The sequence below is a fragment of the Vespa mandarinia genome, chromosome 10 (assembly GCF_050613455.1).
Source record: "Vespa mandarinia isolate Hongniang chromosome 10, ASM5061345v1, whole genome shotgun sequence".
Taxonomy (NCBI): domain Eukaryota; kingdom Metazoa; phylum Arthropoda; class Insecta; order Hymenoptera; family Vespidae; genus Vespa; species Vespa mandarinia.
The window spans coordinates 6741474-6757901 of record NC_140819.1 but is presented as its reverse complement, the minus strand read 5'-3'; the positions used below and the strand labels follow the sequence as shown (position 1 = coordinate 6757901).

At 28.9% G+C, this 16428-nt stretch overlaps 1 protein-coding gene across 29 annotated transcripts in view; it reads left to right on the top strand.

Moving 5' to 3' along the window:
• The window catches only part of pHCl-1 (pH-sensitive chloride channel 1), a 100844-nt gene that overhangs the window by 33303 nt on the left and 51113 nt on the right, over window positions 1-16428 (top strand). For 28 of the 29 annotated variants that reach the window (XM_085659929.1, XM_085659925.1, XM_085659923.1 and 25 more), the window contains one exon: window positions 9525-9719. The gene's annotated coding sequence lies outside the window, so the exon portion shown is untranslated. Of the gene's footprint in view, window positions 1-4483; window positions 4505-9524; window positions 9720-16428 lie in introns of those variants that run through there. The other variant, XM_085659928.1, reaches the window with a different exon arrangement.

Here is a 16428-nt window from a genome sequence, read left to right as displayed (position 1 = left end):
TATATATATATGTGTGTGTGTTTGTGTGTATGTTATTGTGTGTATGTATATAAATTTTGTGCACCTTCCTATATTCCCATTTTGTCCTTTTAAATTTTCATTTGTATTTTCGAATAAAGGAACGTACTCGAATTAAAGTCGATTATTATGAAAGAATCTGTGGGTGGTAAAAGAAAAGTGGTAAGGGGAGAACTTACGTTTCGTTATTCGCACGGGAATAAAGATTTAAATCTGATATTATTCATTCCATAGTCTCGTGGCTCAGTTTAGTTAGGTGAAGGTTGCAGTAAAAATTCGTGATTGCGTTTATGAGCGTTAGCAGAGGCCGTGAGGTAACGATCGATTTTGCGTAGCGAGGTGAAAAATAAATGGAACTCTTTACTCCTTCTTTCTCTTTCTCTCTCTTTCTCTCTCTTTCTCTCTCTCTCTCTCTTTCATATGAGTACACTAATACTATTCTCTCAATATTTTTTTCCAGACTATCGCGTATCTCTTTGTGCAAACCAAACGTACGATTAAACGAACACCCGAGTGTTATTCGCTCGGGATATTATTTCGAGTTGGTTGACATTTTTCAGATTAAAAATAAAATGACCTGAAAATATGTTTACTCGTTTGTGATTGATTGTTTATAGTTTTACACCTCGTTTTTAGTTTAATTCGAGCCTATTTCGAGTAAAAGCCTATATTAGTTTTATCGTTTAATTTCAATTGATTTGATTTGATTTTGATTCATTTACTTTTGTTTTTGTTTTGTTTTTTTTTTTTTTTTGTTTCTCTCTCTATCTCTTTTTCTCTCTGTCTCTCTTATTTTACGATGTATTGTTCGTTTTTCAGCTTGATTCGATATATCGAAAATTTTTTTCTTTTACTTCATTATATTTTATCTTATTTTATTCTATTTCATTTTATTCTTTTGGATAGTTTCGATATTTACGAATATAAAAAAGAAATGTATTTTTATTTATTTATCTATCTATTTATACTTTTACTTCTATTCCTCTCTTTGTCTTCGTTTTATTTATCTAATGTATTCATTTTCTCGACGTGTTTATTTTCTTTTTATATTTTTTTATTTATTCTTTTTTTTTTTTTTTTTCTTATATCTTCATTTACGATATTTACGATCGTTCATATTATTTTCTTTCTTTTTCTTTTATTCCCTCCCCTCCCCTACCCTCCCCTCTTTTCCTTTTTGTTTTGCAAGAAGGTCAAGATGATTGTACTTCACTAGCTAAGAAGCTAAGATTAATATTACAAACGAAGGACATTTTGAAGTAGTGTCTTTTCCCTCTGTACGTATGTATGTACATGTATCTTTTACCTTTAATTTCTTTTTTCTTTTTTTTTTTTTGTTTACTTGTTCAGACTTTTTTTAATTTTATATCCTTGTCATAGGTGTGTTACATTCGTAAACACTTTATAAAGTCATGTAACAATTTCAAAATCGCACAATCATATACATATAATGTATCTATCTTTATGATTTTTTTTTTTTTTTTTTTTTTCTTTTTTTTTTTTTTATATATATATAAATGTATCAAAGTTAATTTTTATCTCGAAAGTTAATACTTGTTAAATATAAGTTATATCTGATATAGTATAATTACATTAATCAGATAAGTATAAGTTAATTTAATATAAGTATATTTATACTAATTATAAATTGATTTAATATAGTATAATTATACCAATTATAAATTAATTTAGATAGATAGATAGATAGATAGAGAAAGAGAGAAAAGATATAAATATATTTTGTATAGTAAAAGTATAATTATATTTAATATAATATAATTATATTGATATAAATCGTATTATAAGTTTCACATTACATAATTTTTCATTAGACATAACAAAAATTTAATTATAGATAGTTATTGTTAGTGTGTAATATTTGAGATTCGTAACTTCGTACGAAGTACGTATGTACGTACGTACGTTTCAATCGCATAATCGCGAGCTTAGAAAATGGTGCCAAGGTAACAAAACGTTAGATCGAGTGCGTACATTGAGAGTTATTAAGTGCATTTAGAGGATTATAATTAGAATCCTTCGAAATTAGATTCTTTTTTTTAAATTCCTTTTCTGTTTTTTTTTATTTTTTTTTTATTTTTTTAAATTCCTTTTCTCTGTTTTTTTTTTATTTTTTTTTATTTTTTTTTTTATTTTTTATATTATAACAAATAATATTCAATAAATAATATTTCTAAGGAGATATAATGGCAAGAAAAGTGACAACTTTTCTTTCTTCTTTTTTTCTTTTTCTTTTTCTTTTTATTTTCTTCCACTTCGTTTATTTCTTTTATTTTTATTTTTATTTTTATTTTTATTTTTATTTTTATTTTTATTTTTATTTTTATTTTTATTTTTATTTTTATTTGTTTTTTAACGACGTCCTCGCAAACGTCGTTATTAAAGAGCGTAAATGCGAAAGCAGAAAACATGGCATTTTCCGAATAAGCAAGATTTCTTTCGTCAGCTTCTTTTATACGATATTTCTGCTGTGCTTGAGTCCATGAAACCAAAATTTCACGCTGAGAAGATCGTGGACAATAAGATAGGAGACAAAATGTGTGAGAACTTGGTGTGAAGGGCTTGAATATATATATGTATATATATATATATATGTATGTATGTGTGTATCTATGTATGTATATATGTAACTCAAATCTCACAGTTGAGATAATCTTATTTTCTTAAACAAAAGCAGAAGGAGAAAATAATTATTCTGATTATTTAATTTAAATCTCTATATGACAATCTTTTTTTTTTTTCTTTTATTTTTGTTTTTTTTTTTTTTTTTTTTTTGTTTATGTCTATCCAAAAATTACATGAAATAAATTTGGATAATAAATTATATTAGTATAGTTATTTTACATTGGATATAAGCTTTTTAATTGTCAAACCTTTAAGTGATAAAAAAAATGAGATAAAATTTAATAAAATACAGGATATATTTATGTACGTATGAATATATGATCTTACAAAGTTACATGACATATGTCATTGAGGTAAAATTATATTATTGTTTTAAATTAAACCGAAAAAATTTTATGGGTAATTAAAAAACCTTTTAAATAAATAAATAAAAAAAAAAAAAAATAAATAAATAAATAGCTCGATATCGTGTAACATAATGAAATTATTATGTCTGATGAAAATGTATTAATTCAAGGGAAAAGAAAAAGAAAGAAAGTAAAAAAAAAAAAAATACAATTTATTAACACGTTGAAGTGAAAATAAAATCTATTAAAACGAAACTTCGTGTTAACGTATTAAAATGTAATAGTATATATTTGAAGCATAAAAAAAAATAAGAAAATAAAAAAATAAAAAAAAGAAATAAGAAAATAAAACATTAGAAATAAGTACGGTAGATAAATCTTTAACGATTATTGCAAATTTCGTTGAAATTATTAATATACAAAATCTAGATTGGATTTATAAAGTGATAATTTCGAGATAGATTAAAAAAAAAAAAAGAAAAAAAAATGAGTGGAGGGATAACAAATAGGAAGAATTAAAGCGAAAAGGGATAAACCTATTATAGGATGAAACTAAATCGGATCTCTTTTATCTCGTTTTAATGCTATTGTTGTTCTCTTTTTCCTTACATTTTGAGGAATCGACTTATTGTGAAACTTATAATTCGAACGAAACTACGAAAAGTTATTATCCGTTCTTATTCAATCTTCTTTGTCGTTTGTGCTATTGTTAAAGAAAAACTTTTCATATATTTTTATCTTTTTTTTCTTTTTATTTATTTTTTTTTTCGATATAAAAAAAAAAAGAAAAAAAAAACGGTAAAGGAAGAAGAAGAAGAAGAAGAAGAAGAAAATATAAAAACAAATGGAAAATATAAAATACTCCCTTCGATTTTTCAGAATGGAGAAAATTGGTTTAAAAGTAATTATATCCTTGCCGTTATGGCATTTCACTTATTACGATTCTTAATTACGATAAAGCTCTCTCACTGATACACACATACATACATAGACACATATACAGATATAGAAAGACATAGGTGTATCCTTTTTGCGAAGAAGATTCCTTTTCTGAATCGACTATATTTATCTGCCACCTATCAACCTACCTACACTAGAACGATGCGGATGTCCTTGAACGATACTATGTATTATGCATCGGACGTCCTTCACTATCTCTCTCTCTCTTTCTCTTTCTCTCTCTCTCTCTCTCTCTCTCTCTCTCTCTCTCTCTCTCTCTCTCTCTCTTTCTCTCTTTCTCTCTCTTTCGATTCCTCTCTCTCTCTTTCGATTCCTCTCTCTCTCTTTCTCACTCTCTCTCTCTATCTCTCTCTCACTCTCTTTTCTATCTTTTCATTCGTATGTGTTAGGAAATGAGTTAGGTTCATTAGAAAATGAAATCAAATTAAGATCGACGAAAGAACCGAAATAAATTGGACGGACTCTTCTCCTTCCAACGATTCGTTATACTGGGTGGCCCATTTTTAATTGTTACATGTTGACTACATCGAAAGTAGGTACGTACTGTACGTAACGACCTAGATTTTTCTTTTTTCTTTTCCTTTTCTCCAACCTTCCTAATTAAAATCAGACAAATGCATTAGAAATAGTCATGCATATTTCTTATTTATGATTTACGTGAAATCATTATTGAGATATTTACATCACATTATGTTTAATCATTTTAATAAGAGAAATCCATTTGTAACGCTTAAGAAAAATAACTCCGTTTTACACACACACACATACACACATACACACATACACACACACACAAAATCACGTAAATACGTATATGTTAATAAAAACTGTTTAAGATAAAAATGAACGATTCGAGAGGAAAAAAATGTTATATTCGATCAATAAAACGAACGAACAAACGAACGAACAAACGAACGAACAAATGAACGAACAAACGAACGAACAAACGAACGAGCGAACATTGCTGGTGGACGTTGTCATTCGTTCGTGTTTGTCTTCGTTCGTCGTTCTCCTTCTAAACACATAATTTTGTCGATCGCTAGAAGGGATACCCTCCCTCCCTCCCTCCCTCCCACCCACCGTTCATTCGCTGTTCGTTCGTGACACTTTCCTAGACATTCATCATGGAACATGTATAATATCCTGATAAATGTCAACATATATATATATATAAATATATATATAAATATATATCATGTGTGTAAGTTGATTTAATATGTAAGTACACGAAAGACTTGCACGAGAACCTGTTTGCACGTAAGGACATCCATATGAAGGACCTTGTCAACTATACGAATTAATTAAGTTATGAAATTAATGACGCTTCTGTTGTTTCTCTAATTATAATGGTGTATAATCATTAAAAATGATATGACGTTTGTACTCGTAGCGTAAAATTATTTGAAACGTACTTATCGGACTAATGACGCAATAATGGTCTTTACAAATTATTCGAATAATCGTTGTCTTGTAAGAAATTATTCATGAATAATTCGTAAATAATTCAATTCTTAAAGTAGATTCTTTAAAGTCTATTTCATTAACATTTAGACGAATTTTATTATTCGAATTGTGATTCATCGTGAAAATAAATGAGAGAGAGAGAGAGAGAGAGAGAGAGAGAGAGAGAGAGAGAGAGAGAGAGAGAGAGAGAGAGAGAGAGACAGAGAGAGAAAAAAATTAATAGGAGACCATTATTATTATTTTTATTATTCTTATGACGACAATAACAACGACGATGATTATTATTATGATATATATATATATATATATATATATATATATATATATGTATATATATAGTATCGGAGATGTTGAATCTAATCATTAATTTACGTAAGCTGGTTGGAAGTTTTCGTTGCGAGATAGACTATTCGACTTAATTTCATCCTGTTGACCTACTTTCATCTGTAAATTTAGGAATTAAACATGGGAAAAGAAGATTCATTTATCATATTTTTATATATATACATATGTGTGTGTGTACATATATATATATATATATATATATATATATATATATACGTATAACTATATATTATATGATAAGGAAGAAATTTTATAATTTACAAGATAGCAAATTTGCAAAATATTTCAGAGAAAAAGATAATGCCTTTCTTTCTCACTTTTTATTGGAAAAAATTTTGAATAATTTCCTTTTACTTCAAAAAAAAAAAAAAAAAAAAAAAAAAAATTTACCTTAAAAAAAAAAGAGAAACAAACAAAAAAGACAATAAAAATAAAGAAACAATAATACTTTTTCTATTCATAAATTTTTATTGCAGAAAGTATGATAAATTTTTTCTGTCACAATTTCTAAGACAAAAACTTTAAATTACTATTATAAGAATGGCCAGATATTTCTGTTTAAATGTTTTCTTCTCATCCTATATAAATATATATATATATATATTAGCCACATACACACACACACACACATATTATATTGAAAGAAAAAGAAAGTTTTGTCGCGTATAAACGGCTGTCCTCTTTCTTTTTAAATGAACGTGTCTGTCAAGCTTTTATTGTTTATCCGTTTGAAAAATATGAGGGGTAGGTTTCTCATAGAAACGAACGGACGTTTCCTGCGTAATAGTATACGTTGCCCATTATAGTAACCACATACATCGTATGTACGTACAACATTTGCCATTGTTATTCGAACGTCGTCGTGCGTTCACTCGTGTTATCATAGAAGTAGAGAAATTCGTATTACGACGTCCGAACTACGAATTACTAAGTTGCAAAAGTTTTACGTTTCACATGGAACTGAGTAATAAACACGTTTAATAGCTCAGCCTGCGTGTGTGCTTTATTTATGTGTATATATGTATGTATATGTGTATGTGTGTGCATGTGTGTGTATGTGAGAATTACGTTTAAGAGTTTCAGGAATTGAGATTTCGGTGAAACTTAAATGAAGCCTTTTCTCACTATCTATCTCTCTATCTCTATCTCTTTATCTTTCTCTCTCTCTCTCTCTCTCTCTCTCTCTCTCTCTCTCTCTCTCTCTCTTTCTTTCTTTGTCTATATATGTATGTGTATATATATTTATATATATATACACACATAAGGTAAAAACAGAGAAAATTGAAGAAATGAAATTTAATATTGAATATTCGCAGGTCAATTGGATGAACCAAAAATGTATTATTTTTTGCGAAGTTGCATAACTGAATTGTTTGTTCATGCAATAGTTTCGCTCGTTTCGCGGAGAAAACTGCAATCGAATAGCATTAGCGGACTTTTCTCGGTACTCGTATTCCATGTTAAACGGAAAAAGAACTGAATGCTTTTCTCGTTTCCTATTTTCCCTTTTTCTCTCTCTCTCTCTCTCTCTGTCTTTCTCTCTCTCTCTCTCTCTATCTCTCTCTCTCTCTCTATCTCTCTCTCTTTTTCTCTTATCGAGTAACTCTCACGAAAAAGTGCGCATCGCCGAACTGGAGAAAGCTTTAGCCGAACAGTCGAGCATTAAACGAGAGAGAAAAGTAAAGAGAAAAATAAAAAGATAGAGAGAGAGAGAAAGAGAGAGAGAGAGAGAGAGAGAGAGAGAATCGCTTTATTATCTTCGAAAGTTCAAAACGACGATCAAAAATGTAGGACGTAGTTCATTTTGACGTCCCACTTTAAAGTATTTCGTAGAATAATTTTTTTCGTTATCCAATCTAAGAAGAAAAAAAAAAAATTGAATTTGTTTTTACTTAAAAAAAAAAAAGGAAAAGAAAAAAATAAAAATCGATTTATATAACGTGATCACCCTTTACAGTTGGATGTATTCGAAAGGTTGTGGTTACGAATCGAGGTCAAGGTTGAAACTCGATTCTTTCTCGCGTTTGTGAATCCCTCAGAAACAAGAAAGCTTATGTCGATTATCAAAAAAATTTTTTTTTTATTTTTTTTATTTTTTTTATTTTTTTTTTTTTTCTTACGATTTAAAGATTATAACGGAACAGAGGTATTTTGTTTTGTGTAACCTGCGAGTTCTCGAAGAAAGATGAAAATCAAAATATAAGAAAAAGAAGAAAAAAAGAAAAAAATACAAAAACGTGTGAAGCGTAATAACAATGAATGAAATTTGTATACGTACGATAGCGTATGTGTTCGCGTGTGTTTGTTTATGTGCATGTGTGTATACATTCAATGCACATTTATTTATATTACATTGAGGGATTTAGCTAGGAATTAAAAGGGTGTATGTTGAAAAGGGTGTAAACGATAAAGGGATGAAGGGATTTTACGCGATGTCGCTTTTATAAGGGGATAGTAACACGCGATTAGGTGAATGCCACGTGTAAGAAACTTTCGTTTTAATCTGTTCCATTTTCAATAATATTCTTTCAAAGTGAATTGTTCAATGTATGTATGTGTGTGTGTATATATATGTGTGTGTGTGTGTGTGTGTGTGTGTGTGTGTGAGTGTGTAAGTTAGTAAGTCTATTTCTTTTTTTTTTTCTCTTCTTTCTTCTTTTTTCTTTTCTTTTTTCTTTTCTTTTTTCTTCTTGACGTGTAAGCACCCATGTCAGACTTTTCCTGTGTGTATCACAGACGAAAGAGAAAACTTATACGGAAAACGATTACTTGGCTAATTCAACGACCGTGGCAAATAGCATCTGCCACTTGTCGCTTGTTACTATACAACTATTTCTTATGTTATATTAAAGGAGGGTCAAATTCCAAATGTGTTACGAGCTATATATATATATATATATTATGTGTGTATTATTACTGTTGTGATTATATGAAAACAATGGGAGATAAAAGTCTTATTCCGAGGAGAAAAATAATTTTCGATGTTTTTTTTTTTCTTTCTTTTCTTTATTTTTCTATATATTTCTTTCTTTCTATCTTTCTTCCTTTAATTATTTTTTTTTTTTTTTTAATTTTTTTTTTTATTTTATTTTATTTTATTTTTTTTTCTAATATGCACTTGGATATTTTAATAAAGAGAGAGAAAGAGAGAGAGAGAGAGAGAGAGAGAGAGAGAGAGAGAGAGAATATCTCGAAAAAAAATTAAAATTGAGACGACATTCTTGCCACGACCAATGTCTCTTACCGTCTATTAGTTGTACGATGTAATTACTAAGATCACTAAATTTCTCTCTCTTTCTCTTTTGCTCTTCTCTCTCTCTCTCTCTCTCTCTCTCTCTCTCTCTCTCTCTCTCTCTCTCTCTCTCTCTCTATGTATATATATATATATCTTTTTGTCTCAACTTTAATGACACACGTTATATTTCTTACATTCTAAATGACACGACATTTGGTTGGTCCCTCTTGATATCATTACATTTCATTACACCTCTGACACTCTTTTTGTCAGGATTTTTAAATGACCTAAATTGTTATTTACAACGACGTTACTGTACTAATCGAGTATCCGTGAAATGCGATTATATTTCTTTAGCCGTTTCAGAATGGTTTCCTATATATATATATATATAGATAGATAGATAGGAATTCTGAGAGAACAAAAAATAGATAGAAATATAGTTGGATGGATTAATGTTAACATTGATAAGTTCAACCTGAAAGGTTTAGCCTTGGTAATATTCTTTTCAGATGACGATTAGTGCTCGTCGATGCTGAAGTAGCTATGAAGTACTGAAGTAGAGTCTTCTACTCGAGCTAGCGGATGAAGAGAGTCGCGAAGTGAAGATGAGAGTTCGTAAAAGTTGAAGGAGGAAGGAAAACCTACACAACGAACAGCAACAACCTGCCTCGTCCATTGCGACCAGCCACATATCTCACGTTAAGGTAAATTTTTCTTTACTTTTTTTTCTACGAATTCTGCTTTTTTTTTTTTTTTTATTATCAGGACTTTACAGATTTTTTTAACCACCTACGGTGCAAAGAAATTCACGGTTGACGTGCCACGCACGTAATTTTTTCTTTTTCTTTTTTTTTTTTTTTTGCAACAATCGTCCGACGACGTGTGTAACACGTCGCTCACGTTCCGGTAACAGAAGCATCTCGACGTGCGTGGCACGTCTTTCCATTGCAAGTGGTTAAATGAGTATGTAGTTTCTATACAGAATATATATATACTACTGGAAAATAGTATATAAAAATTATTAATATAGTATCCATATTACAAGAAATATGTTATAATATATACGTAATATACAAAGAATATGTAGGTTATACCTGGTGTGAGAAAATAGTATATGATAAATATATATGTAATATATTACAAGAAAAGATAGTATAAAAATATATATATACATATATATATATCATGTATCAGAAGAATTTAATATACAAGAGATATCTATGGTGTGTATTATGTGGTATTAATATATAAGAAGTATATCTGTGGTTTATTAGAAGAATGTAAATAGTATAAAAAAAGAAAAGGATATATATATATATATATAGTAAATTACGAATAATGTATTATACGAAAAATATCTATGGTTTCTTTTAGAGTACTAGATTTTTATATAAGAATTACGAGCGGTATTAGTTGGACGTATCGATTTATGCAAAATTCATTCCAATAAAACAAGAACGAGGATTCACGCGATGGATATAAATATGAATCGACCATTGGAGGTTTTAGTTGAATTATTATCTTATTTAAATCGTATCACAATAATATGACAATAAGCGTTAGAGTTACGTATCGTTATTTATTTATTTGTTTTTCTTATATATATATCTTTTTTTTTTTTGGAAAATATTTCGAAACAACGAATAATATCACTTATGATAAAAATATTGAATATCTAAGATAGTACACAACTTTACTAGAAAGTGTCTTTTTAAGTAATATTAGTCAATGATAATGTTTAACAAAAAAAAGTTAAACAAACGTTTGACAAAAAAGATATATAATTTTATTGATATCAGAATTACGCTAATATAAAATTGCGTGTAAGAAAAATTAGATCGTACATAATTCGTTAAATATTTTTCATAATACAATACTACAAACGATTTATCATTATATTGTTTTAAAAAAAAAAAAATGCTGCATATAATATTTTCTATATTTTTGTTATTATTATTATAAAAAAAAAAAAAAAAAAAAAAAAAAGAGAGCTGCATATAATTTATTTAAATTAGATACATGTATGTTAATAAAAAAAAAAAACAAAAAAAAAATTATAAATAAATAAATAAGATAGAAAAGAGAATAGAAAGAAAATAACGAATATGTCCTAGTGACATGCTTTTCTTTCCGATTTTTCCGCACCAATTTTACCGCACCCTTGCCCGTAACCTATTCTCTCAGTATAGAAAGAGTGTACGCCTTTCTCGGCTTTGCGTGATTCCGTGAACTAACCGTGTCACGACGCGATTAACAAGCTATACTTGAGAACCGCAGAACTGAGACACGACTTACTCATAGATCAAAATCGACGAAATAAAGATTCGTATTTCTTGAAAAGTCGAAGAAAATCGTCGACTCGAGTTATTCTTCAAGAGTATCGAACGATCAATCGATTATCAGAAATCTAACCAGTATCTGAAAAGTTTCGCGGATAAAGAGAAGTCTCTTGATAGAGAAATCTTCAAAGTAAACGTATGTTATTGTTAACGGGAAGGAATTAAAAAAAATTGATAAAATAAACGATAGAATTTCGATGATAAACGAAATGTAATAATAATATATCGTATTATGTAGAATTTGGTGATATTTTTTATCTCGTATATTACGTAGAATTTTGCAAAATTTACATTCGATCGCAAAGAAAAGAAAACGATAGAAACAACATAAGAAAAAATGAAACACGAAAGGAATATTCGAGTATCGATTTAAAAACGAGAATATATAGTATTTCTCTCGATGATAATAAAAATTATGATATTACTCTGGAAAGAAAAAGGGGCAAAAAAAAAAAAAATAAAATTATTCGCGAAAATTAATACATTTTTGTTCTTAAAAAAAAAAAAAAAAAAAAAAAAAAAAAAACAATTTTTGTACGTCCATTATAAAGTCTTTTGAATAAATTTAAAAATTCGATGTACCTACATGTGGAAGAAAAAAAAAAGAAAAAAAAAAAAAAAAAGAAAAAAAAAGAAAAAAGAAAAGAAAGAGAAAGAAAAAAGTGACCATTTTTTTCTTCTTCTTTTTTTATGATCATAGAAAAAAGTGGCCAAAGGTGATTTTGTTCCCTGATACATTAAAGGGACTTAAAAGATTAACGCGAGCGTCGTCACAAAGTGTTATTTCTAATAGAGTTAGTAGTTTCTTAATCGGAGTTCTCGCTTATCGTTGTCACCGATACGAATTGCGTTGGTGAAAATGTAACGCGTTTGTGTCCTAGATATTCAACGGCGCTATATGCGCGAAGGTCGTTAACTCTCTGGCGTCGGTACGTCTGGTGACGCTAAACCATCGTTAATTTTCCATATACATATAGTTTGCTAATCCTAATACGCGTGAACGTGTTCATTCGTTCGTTCGTTCGTTCAAAGATTTAGATTTATTTCTTTCTTCGTTTATGAATTTTCTAATCGTTTCGATGAATCAGCTCTTGTCGTCGTTTTATTCGTTTAATTAAAAAAAAAAATCTTATGATTAGAAGGATTCGCGTTAACGTTAACGTTTTTATTTTTCACTCTTTCCTAATTGCAATTTGTAACGTTTGCACAAAGACACAAACTCGAGTTTTAAACAAAATCATTAAGTTCATTGAAATAGTAATGATTTGAAAAACAAGAAGAAAAGAAAATAAGAAAAAAAAAAAAAAAAAAAAAAAAAGGAGAAATGTATTTCCAAATACTTAACGATTATTCTACGTTAAACAAGTAGTTCAATCTTTCTCCTTTTCACGGAAGAAGTGATAATAAAAATAATAATAATAATAATAATAATAATAACAATTTTCAATTGGACAGAGCGCGTGGGTTAAAAATATCGAAGTTAAATCGTTGTTTTTTCATATTAAAAAGGAGCAACAATTTTCATGTATTACCAGTTACGTAATAAAAATACGATTAATTCGATTTTAGAATATTTATTCAGTAAGAAAAAAAAAAAAAGAAAAAAAAGAAAAAAGAAAAAAAATCACGAAAACGATTCATTGAGAAAAAGTCACTTAGAAATTTCAAAGAAACGTAGTGATAGTGTTAGAAAAAAAGAAAAGAATACAAAAAAAGAAAAAAAGAATGCAAAAAAGAAAAAAGAAAAAGAAAGAAGGAAAAAAGGAAAAAGGAAGAAAAGAAAAATCATCCGTTGGGTAAGTTGGGAGAACATATTACGTTGGCTTAGAGAGTGAGAGAGTGATCCATTGTAATCGAGTAAAAAGGGCAAAGAAGAGTGATGTAAAAAAGGGAGGAAGTGGTAAAAACAAAGAAACAAAAAAAATCGTGAAGAAAGCCGTTTGAAACGATCTAGGAATGTGGATGTTTTTAGAGTTGTAAGAGAGAAAGAGAAAAAGAGAGAGAAAGAGAGAGAGAGAGGGAGTGTGAGAGAGAGGGAGTGTGAGAGAGAGAGAGAGAGAGAGAGAGAGGGTGCGGCATAACTCGTTGAGGATTTCCGGCACTTTTCTCTCTCTCTCTCTCTCTTTCTCTCTCTCTCTATCTATCTATCTTTACCTCTTTCAGTTTCCCTCTATCTATCTATCTATCTATCTATCTATCTATCTATCTATTTATCTATCCTATCTCTATCTATCTATCCATCTATGTATTCCTTTCGAGTTGAATGGTATTTATCGGAGAAGATGATGACGAAGGATCGTAGTCGTGTAAGAAGTGGGAAGTCTTATTAAACGATTATCCGTTGAAAAATTTGTCGCGTGATTCATCTCAAATTCATGGATAATGAAAGTTAACCTCGGAAAAGTGTGGAGTAGCGTACTGGATATGCGATTTGTCCGGAGAGACTCTCTCAGAATGGGACGGGCTAAAGCCACGTGACGTTACTCTAGAGCGTTCCGTGCCGCAACGCCCCGTATTGATCGAACGAACATCAGCTGTACGGTTGGTAGCATTTATTTCTAACCCCCTGATGGCATGACTCTGACTCGACCACCACCACCACCACCACCACCACCACCACCACCACCATCACCACCACTACCGGCCTACTGACATTGTCACTTTCTCCTTTCTAACATTTATCTTCTCTCTTTCTATTTCTATTTCTCTTTCTATTTCTATTTCTATTTCTATTTCTAATTCTAATTCTATTTCTATCTCTATCTCTCTCTTTCTTTCTTTCTTTCTTTCTCTCTCTCTCTCTTTCTCTCTTTCTCTTTTTTTTTCTCTAATTATATTTTTTTTTTTTATCTCTTATTCAAGGTTTTTTTTTATAATTCGTTAAAATGATCCTAATTGTCCTAATTGATTAGCATAGATTCATAATTTTGTAGAATTTAATTTAATGCATTCTTTGCGTTTTCAAAAATATATACCTTCGCTGCGGGTGCGGTCTATATATATATATATATGTATATATATATTCTTTTTTTTTCTCTTTCTCTCTCTCTTCTTTTTTTTTTTTTTTTTTGATTCATTTGGTATACATAGTCGATAACGCAAAACGTCGTTACTATACGTACCAATAGCAATGTAAATAATTTCGCGAATTGGTATTCTATCCAGCGAATGTGTTAAATGTTTGGGAGAAATTAACGAAAAAAAAAAAAAAGAAAAAAAAAAAATAAAAAAAATGTGTTGGTTATATATTATTTTGTATATAGTTATTTTTTTTTCCCCGTTAATAAAAATATCATTCGCTTGATCGTCATTTTATCCTTTCGAACGTTTCCTTCTCTCTTTCTATCTTTCTTTATTCTTGTCCCAAGACATATTAGTTCGCTCGTATCTATTATACATATGTTTTTCATCGCGGATCAAAATTTGAAAAAATTTGAGAAGCTATGCATTAAAATGTCATCATTATATACGGAGATTAAAATGATGATTTAATTTGTTATATCTTAATGGACTTTGTTCGATTTATATAAATATTTTAATTTTTATTAAAATTGACTATCTAATTAATCATCTGAATACGTTTATCATACGAAGATTATTTTATATTTATGTGTTTTCTAATAAAACATCGGAGGATATATAATCAAGTGATTTCTAGAGTAATCTGTCAATCGATATTTCTTAGTAAGGGACAGGAGACTTATAGAAGTATGTAGCTCATGGGAAAATAAGAAATCAAAGAGGGTAAGAGGTCGACCGTCGATTCTGAATGATTTAGCGCGTTCTCGCTTTATATACTCACCGTGATAGCCCTCTGGTGAGTACGTAAATTGCTAGTATGTATTTTCCGCAACATTAGAGAAACGTCACCTACTTAACTTTTGATGATGTAATAATCTAATGTAACAGATGATCAATGAAAGTTAATACATTATTACATTCGTAATTTGTCAAAGTTCTTTGATTATTTTTATTTCTAAAATATATTAACAATTACGTACTTTAATCCCTCTGTAAAATATAAAAATAGTATTTATTATTTATTTATTTCTATCTCTCTTTCAGTTTCTAGACAATTAAAATTTCGTGAGGGATTATTTTTATTTATATGAATAATTAGATCTTTTAATCTTCATTAATACGTTTATTTAATTAATTACTTAATTAATCTATTTATTTATCGATCTCTCTTTGTTTTTATTTTATTAAAATTCAGAAAAAGATTATTTCTATTTATATGAACAGCTAAGTTTTATAATCTTTATGATACGTATTTTTAATCTTTTATTTATTTATTTGTTTGTTTATTTATTTATCTCTTTGAATTTTCTAATTAATTAGAGCTTACAGATTAGTCTTATTTATATAAATAATAATATCCCTTTTAATCTCCATAAATACAAAGTTTATTTACTTATTTATTTGATCATTCATTCATACATTTATTCATACATTCATTCAGTCATTAATTAATTAATTGAGTAATTCATTCATTCTTTTTTCAATTTCTACCCATTTCGAATTCGAATTTCTTCCTAAAGAAATTAATTATCGTGTGTATACGGAGATCTGGTTCGTATCGAGTAAATTAATCAATTCGTAGAGCAAAAACGGTCAACGTCCGATGATTGAACGAACGTAAAAAATAAAAAAAGAAAAATAGAGAGAGTAAGAGAGAAAGAGATAGAGAAAAAGAGAGAAAGAGAGAGAGAGAGAGAGAGAGAGAGAGAGATAGGTATACAAAAGGGACGAAAGATAGAAAGAAACGAATAAAGAGAAAGTGTCGAGTTCGCGCCAGATTTACCATCCTCATTATTTTCAATTACGAAGCTTTCTCGCGGCCTTGCTCGGAGCAATCTCAAGATTGGATCGTCGTTTTAGAAAAGGAAAAAAAAAAAGGAGGGACTAGAAAGAGAAAAAAAAAAAAAAAAAAAAAGAAAAAAAAAAGAAAAAAAAACGAAAGATGAGTGAGAGATAGACTCTCAAGCGTCGACATTAGGCTCTTATACGAAAGTTATGCGCTAACACGCGAGAACACTCTAAGCTTTTGCTTTGAACTGACTAATCTCTCTCT